The following is a 12,456-nucleotide window of genomic DNA, read 5'->3' as shown; positions in this document are numbered from 1 at the left end:
GCCCGGCAGCTGAGCAGACTTCACCAGCCTGTGCACTGCGCTTACACTGTGTGGCCCATTACTGGTCCTCACTTTCCACTCAGCCCAAACTGTAGGCAGCATTTGCCCTATGACAGGCAAGGAGACTCCTACCTAAGGCTTTGCTTTCTGCCAGTCGGTGTGGAGCTGCGGCAAGCTGCTGCTGAGGGGCTGCACCCGCACCCGCACCGCTATAGATCCAGGCCTCCCTCCTTTCACTGTCCTCAGCAGCCCGGGAGCAGGAGGTAGAGCGAGGCCGAGAGCCAGGCCACTGGCAATGGGGACCATGGACCCAGAAAGCATTCAGGCAAGACTCTTGTTGCACTTTCTCTTGTATGAGCACACAGGGGCCGGCAATGGGCATGGGCAATATTTGCATATGAGGGGTTCTGTGCTTGGAAAAAAGGAAACTTGTAGTCAGAGCTCCACTTGAAAAGAACCCGTCTCCCCGGCAGTGGTGTAACAAAGGCCCCTGCAGCCCCTGCAGTATAAGGGGCCCCCGAGTACACTGTGCATGTGTGGCAGGCCCCTTACTGGTACTATGGGGAGTGGGCCTCTTCAAGGTACTTTGTAGGGCCCCCCTAACGTTTTGTTCCACCACTGCTTTGCATAATCCCTAGGAAAGGAAGTGGTATTATGGGGTATGGTACTGAGGCCAGCAGGGAGAGCTGGAGACTTGGGGAGTACTAGCTGCTGAGTGGTGTCCGGCAGCCCCCGCCGGATAGAGATGTGTGCGGCCTGAGAGAGTTGTTTCGAGCCCAGTGGTAAGCAAGGCTAGGCACTGTGTGAATAAAATAGGCTGCTGGTGGTGAGCTGGTTTGCTGCTGCTAGTGCTGGGCCCTAAAGAAACAGCAGTCTGAGAACAAATCCTGATAATGGAAAGGAAAAAAATACAAAATAGGTCATGAAAAATGCATATCACTATACGTACCTATATGTTCTTATTTTGTAATGTTTTCAAATGTGTGAACGCCATACAGGGGTAGACGAAGTGCTCAAAACTTACAGTAAACACAACAATATTAGAGTGCAATGATAAAGGTTACCAATCAGTGCTTTAAATGGAAAAATAGAAGTGCAGGTATTCTGTAATAGAGTATCTGCTTGTTTCTGAGAAGTGCCGGTACTCTCCAATTAAAAGTATTACGTTTTTCTTGAGATATGTCGGTACTCTCCCTCTCAAAATAAAAAAGTGCTGGTACTCAGTACCGGAGAGTACCGGCCCATTTAAAGCACTGTTACCAATTTAAGCAATATAATTAAACTAAGGCTTACATCACCCATGCTCTCCTTCCTACACCTCTCGTGACCTCTGGCCACCCCATCTAAAACTCGACACTCTCCAAATGAAAGTGCCTTTTTGTTGTGCAGCCCGGATTCAAACAGCGCTTCAAAACGTGCACTATGAGAGGCCCATGAAAACATGGCGGAGGCTGGTGTCACAGCAACAGGAGGGGTCCTGTAACCCATTAATGGCTATAAAGTGTTTCTGGTAACAACCATCTGCCACCAGAGCTCACTTGTATATCAGAATAAACAACAGCCCTATATGCTGTATGCATACGTTAATTTTCTAATTAATTTTCTAAAAAAAACCTTGAGTAGAGATGAGGCACTGCTACTTGGCCAGAGCAAAACCGGGATTGGAGAGACAGGTGTCACCCGAGGTGGATAAGACTTAGGGGTCATTACAACATTGGCGGTAAAATCCGCTTACCGCCGTGCAGAAGACTGCCAACACACCGCTGCGGCCGGGGAATTCCACCACAGCTATTATGACCCACAGCTCGTAATCCGCCAAAATCTAGACACCCACACAAGTCCGCCACACCAAAGGTCAGTGATAAACTAGCGATAACAGAACCTCCACCATCACGCCAACAGGAATACGCCCACACTATCAAGACCCACGAATCCATGTGGCAGTCTTTCAACCGTGGTATTCCATTGGCGGTACACACCGCCACGCTCAAAATACACACACATTTACAAAACAAAACCACACTGGACAATTCGAAATACACACACCTGATACACATACACACTCCACTCCCACACACCAAATACAATATAAAACACACACCCATATCACCCACAAACCCCTACGACAACAATTGCGACTGAAGGCCAGAGAGAGACACCACCATCTACAAACTAACATCCACAGGCACTCAACACCATCACTCACACAACATCCACGCACCTCACACAACACACCTCTAAATATCACCCCACACATCACAACACACACCACCCCACACATCACCCACACCACCCCATGGGACCGCAAAGACACCCCACGTTTTCTGAAGAGGAGCTCAGGGTCATGGTGGAAGAAATCATCCGGGTAGAGCCACAGCTATTCGGATCACAGGTGCAGCACACCACCATAGCTAGGAAGATGGAGCTATGGCGCAGAATTGTAGATAGGGTCAACGCAGTGGGACAGCACCCAAGAACACGGGATGACATCAGGAAGAGGAGGAATGACCTACGGGGGAAGGTGCGTTCCGTAGTCTGAAGACACCAGATAGCGGTTCAGAGGACTGGCGGCGGACCCCCACCTCCTCCCCCAGAACTAACAACATGGGAGAAGCATATTCTTCCCCCAAGTTTCCCTTTACTCATAACTATTAATTAATATTTAAGCATCAGTCTGGTCCCTTTCAAGTTGTTGAAGTTCCAGAACCATCCCCAGCTGCCCTTCCTGAGGCTGAGGTAAATCAGAATACCGTACATCCTGGTCTTCCTGCCAAAAGGTACAACCCATTGGTCCGTTTCTGGATACAGTTTGCACACTCCATTCAGGGCAAAAAACTAACAGGGTAGTTGCTGACAGGCTAATGCTAATTAGCCTACTTGGGATTCAGACAGACAAAGTCTAAGTATTTAAAAATTACCTTTCCTGTACATTTTTAGAAAATTGAAATTCACTATTGAATTGAATTTTAATAAGTATGCACAGCAGTGGTTGAATAATTTATGTAGCTTATTCCAAACTAGAGTTAACAAAAGTAGTATTTTACTTGCTTTTTAGTTTTCTCGTAGTATCAGTTACATCCCTGTGCAGTGAAAATAGGTTTTAGAGGCTAGTCGCTGTAGGAACATGCCAACATGAGATTCTTAAATGGTCCCCTTTAAATACTAAGCATGCTACCTTGTGGACTACAAGTCCTGTTTAGGATGACTTGCTCAATATTAGTTGTAAGCAGAACTAGTGGAACTTCACTCCATGGGATTCAACTGAATTATGTAAATACTTTGTGAGATTCTGCTAAGATCCGCCAACAGGCAGAAATATGCAGGTTGTGCTGTTGGTGCTGCAATTTAGCATCAGTAGTGGGAGCAGACCTGAAAAATCTGCTCGAACAGCACCAGGCAGTGATCAAGGGCACTAGGCCATTCGAGGTGATTTTTGCTGCTGCTCAAGTACAAAATCGACTCAAGCAGCAGCAAATGTACTTGAGAGGCAGCCTGCGACTACCCATGCTAGAAAATGGTGAGAGGATGCAAAATCTTACTTGCGCTCACATTTCGGGAGCCTCGCAGGAAAAATTCCACCACAATGTGATTGGCGGATTTTAGACAGAACTCCATCTTACAAGAGTAAAGGGCAGTTGCCAAATCCCATCAATTCCGCACCTGGAATGAAAGATTCTGATCACATCTACTCAATATTTTAATGTAGGATATCTATCTGTCAAAAAAAAGTTATTCTAAAGACCTGGCTAAATTTCCATTACAATGGCATAAGTAGCATAATTATCATAATTCTTGCACTACTCTTGCTATGCAAAATTCAAATTATTACCTATTATCCCACATTGCAGAAATATGCATTCTTTGCTGTAAAAAATATAACTTGAATCCACCACTCATAGTGAAAAATAAGCACAAATGCATCGGAAAATGCAAATGATAGACAATGAGCAGCTGTTTTTCGCTGTCCTTTTGTTGTTTTTGCACAATTGCATTAGTTTTACAATTAAATGAATCTGCACTTTGCACCCAGATACAGAGCCAAATACCAGTTTTGCATTTCTCATAAATGCTCAAGTTGCAAGAATTCCACACTCCCCTAGTTATTTTGCCAGGTTTACATTTGAGGTGGGCGGAACTTGTGGAGTTTAACTCTGCAGAAGTCCACGGAGTTACATAAAAAACTTTGTGAGATTCTGCTGAGTTCAGGAAAAGGGTGGAAATTGGCATGTTGTGGTGCTCATGCTGATTTTTAGCATCGGGAGACAATTCCACACTGTAAATCGTTGTGAACAGCACCATGCTCTGTGGGCCATAGGGAGCTGCTATTTAAGTTAACTTTGCTGCCGCTCGAATAGATTTTCTACTCAAGCCTCAGCTTTCTTACTGTGAATGGTTGAGACTGCCTGCCACCGTTCGCAGTAAGAAAATCTTGCTGAGTGCCCCCCATCACCCATGCTAGAGGATGCCAACTCCCATTCGTGCTCGCCAACTTAAATTTGATGAAACGCACATGAGAAAAATCCCGCCACACGGAGGTTGGAGGAATTTGTCAAGAACTCTGCGTTGCAAGCGTAACACGGAGCGGCAAAATGTCACCAACTCCACCAGAGGAGCAGAATTTATCTTACTCCTAGTTTCCATCTAGGTATGAAAGTTGCATTAGTCAGGCTACACTTGTAGGTCTAAAGCCATATTTTTCCCTTGTCTGCCCAGTAAATGGCACAATGAATATTGAAGTCCACAGGTTACACTGTATTTTCCATGTTACTAGTGTAGTTTCCCACACACCATACTATGGCCTTACTGGAAAGGTAAATATGCCGGTTTTTGTTGATCCAGGTTTGCCATGTTTAAGGGATCAGAGCACATACAGTAGGAACTCGAGAGTAGTATCCCAGTGCGCAGATTTCAAACACTAGCAATACCAGTGAGCAAAAGAAGGGGTTGACCATGCAAAAAGGTGCAGTTTCTAACACATTTTAATACTGCATCAGAAGTTTATAGAATTTAAACATAACATTCTAAATGTGGTTTTAATCAGTAGGATTGTATTACAGACAAAGCATTTGGAACAGAATTTTGACATCAGGTGTAGATCGAAACCTGAATATACCTCATCAGATATGGCCTTCAGATCTGAACACAATGGTCCAGATGTGGACTCTGAAAGTAGTAGTACTACTCCGCATGAGGCTTTCAGACATTCACACACTATTCCGGAGATGGTTTTAGGCAAAGGATATAACACATTGGTTGAAGCCAAGAGAAGTTGAGGAAGCTATACAGATTATGCCAACACAGGTGCATGCAGTATTCCAAAGCAACCAGAGCTGAAAGCAGTACTACAAGCAAAGTCTCCATGAATGGACACACAACTCCTCATAAGCCCTCTGGAAATTAACATAATATAACAGAGCTGTCTTTTAAACCTAAGTACAATATTCCAGACGAGAATCCTATCAGTGTATTTAGCGCTTTAGCTGTGGCTTCCAGAAATTGGTACTTTACTCCAGATGAGGCCTCCAAAACTGGGCACAGACTCCAGAGTTGATTACCGGAGATATTCACAATAAAATGTTGCCACCATAATTGAACACAATGTTCCAGGGAGGCCTACAGAAATACCTCAATATGCAAGATGTGGTACTCAAACATTCAAAGAGTTGTAGCAAAATTCTAAGTCAGGCATCAAGAACTGGACACAATATTTCAGATGGGGTGCGAGGCACTTGACACCATCCTGCAGATTAGGGTACCAAGGCAGTCAAAATATTGCAGAAGCAGCCTCTAGAACTGGATACAAAACTTGAGGTGAAGCGTCCATAACTGAACACAATACCAAAGATCTAGCCTTAAAAACTTGACACAATGGTATGGATGAAGGATTTTTATTTGGACACAACACACTACGTAATTTTCTAAGCACTCAGAATACTTCAGATGAAGCCTCTAGAATTAAATAAACACCCCGGATGCAGCATCCACAAATGAAGACAGTCTCTGGGTTTGGCTCCAAAACTGAAAACAACACTGCAAGTGCACCGGTCACTAAACAACGCTGTAAGTATGGGCTAAAGTAGTAAAACAAATACTACAACTGGACGCAATACTTCAGGCGTGGCTTCAAGAACAAGATGATATCTGCTGCACTGGAAACATGAAAGTGGTGGCCTTTGAGCAAGAAGAAAAACTTCATGGTGTCATTAGGACATGATACAAAATGCCAAAACAACCTTTGATAACTGACACAATACTCTAGATAAACAGTCTGCTTCAACAAAGCAGACACAGCCATCGCACCACACCTATGGAAAGCCATCAACATCTCCTTCGAAACTGCAAGATTCCCGGAAAGCTGGAAACACGCCGAAATCAACGCCCTTCTCAAGAAACCAAAGGCGGACCCCTAGGACCTGAAAAACTTCTGGCCCATCTCTCTGCTCCCTTTCCCGGCAAAGGTCATCTAGAAAATCATCAACACTCAGCTCACTGGTACCTCGAAGACAACAACATCCTCGACCACTCGCAGTCCGGCTTCAGACGCAACTACAGCACCGAAATCGCCCTCCTCGCCGCCACAGACGAAATCAGAAGCCACCTTGAAAATGGAGAAACATCAGCCCTCATCCTCCTAGACCTATCAGCCGCCTTTGACACTGTCTGTCACCACACCCTAGAATCCCAGCTCCAAGCAGCAGGAATCCAGGACCAAGCCCTCAAATGGACCGCATCCTTCCTCGCCGGCAGAACCCAAAGAGTCCGCCTCCCCCTGTACCAATAAAAAGCCTTCAACATCATTTGCGGTGTCCCCCAGGGCTCATCCCTCAGCCCGACGCTGTTCAACATCTATATGGCCCCCTTGTAGAAGTGGCCCGCCAGCACAACCTCAACATCATCTCCTACACCAACGACACCCAACTCATCCTCTCCCTCACCAAGGACCCGCACACCGCCAAAACCAACCTCCACGAGGGCCTAAAAGCCATCGCCGACTGGATGAGAGGCAGCCGGCTAAAACTGAACTCGGACAAAACAGAGGTCCTCATCCTTGGGCGCACCCCCTCCGCCTGGGACAACTCATGGTGGCCGTCCACGTTGGGTCCCCCACCGAAACACCCACCGACAGCGCACAAAACCTCGCCTTCACCCTTGACTCCTCACTCTCCATGTCAAAGCACGTCAGTGCCATCTCCTCTTCCTGCTACAACACCCTCTGCATGCTTCGCAGAGTTTACAAATGAATCCCAACAGAAACAAGAAAAACAGTAACCCAGGCCCTTGTCAGCAGCAGAATCGACTACGGCAACGCCCTCTACACCGTTATCTCATCCAAACTCTTGCAACGCCTCCAACGCATCCAAAACGCCTCCACCCGACTCATTGTCAACATCCCTCGCCACTGCCACATCACCCCCCAACTAAGAGACCTTCACTGGCTCCCCGTCAACAAGAGGATCACCTTCAAGCTCCTCACCCACGCACACAAGGCACTCCACAACACCTGACCATCAAACCTGAACAACAGACTCAACTTGTACACCCCCACCCGACATCTCCGGTCACCTTGCCCTCGCCTCCATCCCCCGCATCCGACGCAAATCTTCTGGCGGCAGATCATTCTCGTACCTCGCCGCCAAGACCTGGAACACCCTCCCGCCGGATCTACGACTGACCCAGGACCTTCTTTCCTTCAGAAAACTCCTCAAGACTTGGCTCTTCGAGCAGTAGCAGCCCTCCCCTACCCCCCCCCAGCGCTTGAAACCCTCAAGGGTAGGTAGCGCACTTTACAAATTGATTGATTGATTGATAAACCCTTCAGTAGCAGACACAATACACCATAGGTGGCGACCAGATCCGGATAAATTATCCCAGACGTAGTCTTTAAAAGTAGCATCAATGCTCCTGGAGAGGTTTTGAAAACTTTACCAAAACTACAGATGGAACTTTGTATACTTGCCTCAATACCCTAAGAGGTCTCTGCAGAACCAGACACAACACTTCAGAAGTGGCTCCAGGTTTGACCATAGTAGGATAGATTGGTCTCTAAAGTGGAAATCAAATGACCAGGGGAGGCAGCAAGGGTTAGACAGGTTATTCCAAAGGAGCCCTTTAGAAAAGTACCCAGCACTCCAGACAAGGCCTTACTTGTGCTGTGCACCCTGTCCAGTTGTAAACAAGGCGCAGTGTGAGAGGGTTGAAGCAAGGGTGTAACAAAGGTCACAGCAGTGCCGGGGGAGCAAGCTCTAGGGCCCCCCTCAGAAGAGGACCCTCGCCTGAGAATTCCTGAGTGAGTCTGAAAGGGAGCCCCCTCCATGAACTTTGCAGCCACGCCCCTCAATTTTTCTTACGTAACTGGGTTGGAGTGCTGGTCAATTGCTTCCTCTTCATATTGTACTGAATTTGATTAAAGATAAAATATAGTGCACCACTTCTGGTCATCTTTTCTTGAGGAAGCTTGCAATGCGGCTGCCTGTGCTGTAATTATCTGGTTCTGGAGCTTAATTTGAGCTAGTGGTTGGCTCTTGGGCGTACCGGCACTCATTTTCGGGAACCAGAACTTATGTTTCTGCAGCAGACGTTCATCAAGAGCAAGAGAGGGTCAAACACGCAAAGCAGTAAGACGGATGAAGATCTAAACAGGAAAAACAGGGAGCAAGGAAGAACATGCAAGACTTAGATACATAGGCAGGGAGTGTCTGGTAGTGCATAGACGAGCCACGATGTCGAGTCAGAATTATGCACTCTTGGTATTTGGCTCACCAATATTACTGCCGTCCCGACTGTACAATGATGTGAGTGCAGCTTGGGATATTGTTTTCACTTCACAATGCCACACCGGCTGGATTTGAAAATCAAAGACAATCGTGGTCGGGGGGACAGCAGATGCTCAATTAAATACCAAAACGTGTTTTTAGCTTTCAAGGAGGATTATGGTTTACCTGTGACAACTATAAAAACAGTATTAACAGGGTAAGCGGACAACACATTTTTGTTCATTTCAAAACAGTATGTTTTATTGGTCTAGAATAAACATTTTTATTTTTTAAAAGGCACTGCTGAGATTCGAACTCAGGATCTCCTGTTTACTAGACAGGCGCTTTAACCAACTAAGCCACAGCGCCCTGTGCATTTATGATTTTCTACAGAGATTAGGGTGTAAGTGTCACAGGTACACAGTATTCATACTTTTGTTATTTTGTTTTACCTTCTCATAAAAAAGAAGACGGAGAAGAAATCCTGATAAAGGAATGGAAAAAAAAAATACAAAATAGGTCATGAAAAATGCTTATCACTCACTATACGTACCTATATGTTCTTATTTTGTGATGTTTTCAAATGTGTGAACGCCATACAGGGGTAGACGAAGTGCTCAAAACTTACATTTAACACAACAATATTAGAGTGCAATGATAAAGGTTACCAATGTAAGCAATATAATTAAACTAAGGCTTACATAACCCATGCGCTCCTTCCTACACCTCTCGTGACCTCTGGCCACCCCATCTAAAACTCGACACTCTCCGAGTGAAAGTGCCTAGGGTCATGCAGCCCGGATTCAAACAGCGCTTCAAAACGTGCACTATGAGAGGCCTATGAAAACATGGCGGAGGCTGGAGTCACAGCAACAGGAGGGTCCTGTTACCCATCAATGGCTATAAAGTGTCTCTGGTAAAACCGTCTGCCACCAGAGCTCACTTGTATACCAGAATAAACAACAGCCCTAAGTGCTGTTACTTTAAGCGGTTAAATTCATACGTTAATTGTCTAATAAAATGACATACAAAGACAAAAGGTGGAAAAAAACGGGCCCGATGTCTAATATAATTAGCTACTAACCGGCCACATGTTATCTGCTGTGTAGTGTGGGTTACTCAGGTTACTCACATCACGAGAGTGTCTTCCTATGGTTGTGATTCAAGCATTTGCACATCATCATATTTCACTCGCTAACGCATCGAGGCGCTGGAACAATCCTGAGCTGAAGCACAGCGTGCACATACCAGGAACCGATCATAATAAAGCACATACATTGTACAATGAATGGCACTGAAGGCGCTTGAACATAAGAACCGCAGGATGAGCAACTCCAGGGAAAGATGGACTGAAGACTAGAATCGTTCCACACCCCGCCTGCCCTTTTAAGCCCCAGAAAAAGGCTGACCTCTGCTCGGCAGCACCGGGCATGCTCAGTGTGCTGCACATTCTCCGCACACCCCAGCTCCTTCCATACCGCCGCTGTCACACATTAGGCTCTGAGTCCCTAACCCTTTACTTCCTGCACCATGTTTCTGCGGCCCCTCCCCCCGCCAGACCTTGGTCACTTGCTGTACTTGTTTCTATGATGCCCTTCAGTACACAGTTGTTACTTTCCAAACCGGAAGGTGTTCCCTTTAACCCCCAATTCTCTGCCCCATCACAAAACATCTGAATTGTTTTGCAGGAGGTGTGTGTGGCGCACCTAATCCGCTACAGCAGAGAAGAAGTTTGGCAGATTAAATAGGTGTAGTCGCGGCTGAGTGGTTAAGGCGAAGGACTAGAAATCCATTGGGGTCTCCCTGCGCAGGTTCAAATCCTGCCGACTACGGTTTATTTTACATAAATGTTCTCATTCTTCACTTTTTCATTATTAATGAGATCCAGTATCCCACAGTACTCACGCCTAAAACGAGTCTCCGAAATGTACGTGTGCCACGGATTATACGGTACCTGGGTTACCTTCTGACCCACATATATAACAGCACATGACCAGGGGCATTGACAGCTTTGAGCACAACAGGTGCAGCCTAAAATATATTCCTTTTATATTCAACATGAGTGTCGCTGGTACAAAAATGACATGGTTCGAGGGCCCCATTGCTTGGATTAAGGGCTGGTTCCGTGTTTTGGACTTCTTTGTGGGATTTTCCAGGACTATGCGAGATTGACCTTTCTCCAGTTGTAGTTTATCATGTAAATTTGTTGGGAGGCCAATATCAGGCACAATGGAATTATGTGTTTCGGAGGCAGCAGCATTTTCCGCATAATTGCGGAATTACATCTCACATCACTTAATCTATCATCTGATGCATTACTGCACAAATACAAAAAAAAAATCTAACTCCAAAGGATCAAACATAATTTGAAAATTCTTTGGAAAGGTTAACTGGACTCCATTCCATAAATATGGTGCCAGGCTGGTGCACAGAAATCGTGCAAGCCTGTGCTAAACTTTTTGGTGCAAAACTGAGTTAGTGCAGTTTTGCAGCAAAAAGTTTAAATAAGGGCCAATATTTTGTACGTTTGTGCCACTTTTTCGGTAAAAAATTACGTTAATGCGGCGCAAAAAAAGTATAAATCAGGGCCTTGGTGCTAGACGGGCCAAGCACCAAAGTATAAATATGGAGTTAGTTTTGCTCCGAATTAGAGTAAAAAAAATGACTCTAATTCAGTGCAAACAGAGTATAAATATGCCGCAGAGTATAAATATGCCCCGAAATATGGCGTTAAGGCCATAGAGTCATTTTTTGCACGGGAACGCATACCTTGCATCTCATTAAATGCCAAAAATGACTTTATCTCCATATAATGACGCTAATTCGGTGCAAACAGAGTGTAAATATGCCCCTGGGTGTGCTCATAAATGTGAAATGCCTACATTTGAGCGCAAATGCCATGTATGGTCCAACATAAACTTGCCGTTATCTAGTTGTGTTTTTTAAGGAAAGGCAAAAAAACGGAACATTCTGAAAACACGAGCTGAGTCAATACGAAAAGTGATTGTGCCACAACTAACATAAATGCCCAGAAGAGAACAAAACGTAAAATGCCAACATCTAAGCGCGAATGCTGTGTGTGTTTAAAAACAACAGTAATGCCTATCTTGTTTGCAATATTACTTTTCCCCAGTTTCCCTTTGTAAGTATCCTAATTACAGGCCCATATGAGAATCCAAACTAAAACCTAGACACACAGCCTTTGATCCTTGTGCCTCGTCACAGCAGGATTATCTTCACACTGTAGCACCGACAAAACATGGAGAAGTGTGAACGATTTACATCCAAGTGAAATAGAAAGAGACAAAATAAAGCTTCCTGACCCACAATGAGTGACTGAAACCTCCTGCTTCTGCCCTGAACCCAAATGTATTTACAATTGGAATCCCTGTCTGAATATTTAACTTCCCTACATACTATTCAAATATGGTGCACAACAGCAACCATACTCACTAAAATATGTAAAAACATTTCCTCTCCAAGGAGCATTCATTCAGTGAAATTGATTAAACTGTACACACACTTCCCAATACTCAGAAAGTTTTTGTAAAACCAATAACCGGAGCAGCTCCCTTCTAACCTAGTAACAGACAGCAAAGCTCAGTGTGAGCCCCGCCCGAACAGACTAGAGTCACTCTAAATGAAGCCATTGGGGTAAGGCTTACCTTCATTCATCACTGCTTGTTCCTGTAGTGCCTTACAG

At 45.2% G+C, this 12,456-nt stretch overlaps 2 non-coding genes across 2 annotated transcripts; one reads left to right on the top strand and one right to left on the bottom strand.

The window, feature by feature from the left end:
* Window positions 1-9,048: 9,048 nt before the first annotated feature.
* On the bottom strand, window positions 9,049-9,122 carry TRNAT-AGU (transfer RNA threonine (anticodon AGU)). Its single transcript has one exon. It is a non-coding gene; the product is annotated as a tRNA-Thr (tRNA).
* Window positions 9,123-10,503: 1,381 nt separating this feature from the next.
* Window positions 10,504-10,585, top strand: TRNAS-AGA (transfer RNA serine (anticodon AGA)). Its single transcript has one exon. It is a non-coding gene; the product is annotated as a tRNA-Ser (tRNA).
* Window positions 10,586-12,456: the final 1,871 nt, after the last annotated feature.

Source organism: Pleurodeles waltl, chromosome 12 (assembly GCF_031143425.1).
Source record: "Pleurodeles waltl isolate 20211129_DDA chromosome 12, aPleWal1.hap1.20221129, whole genome shotgun sequence".
NCBI classification, from domain to species: Eukaryota; Metazoa; Chordata; class Amphibia; order Caudata; family Salamandridae; genus Pleurodeles; species Pleurodeles waltl.
Note: the sequence above shows the minus strand (reverse complement) of the source record. Positions and strands in the feature narration are given on the sequence as shown.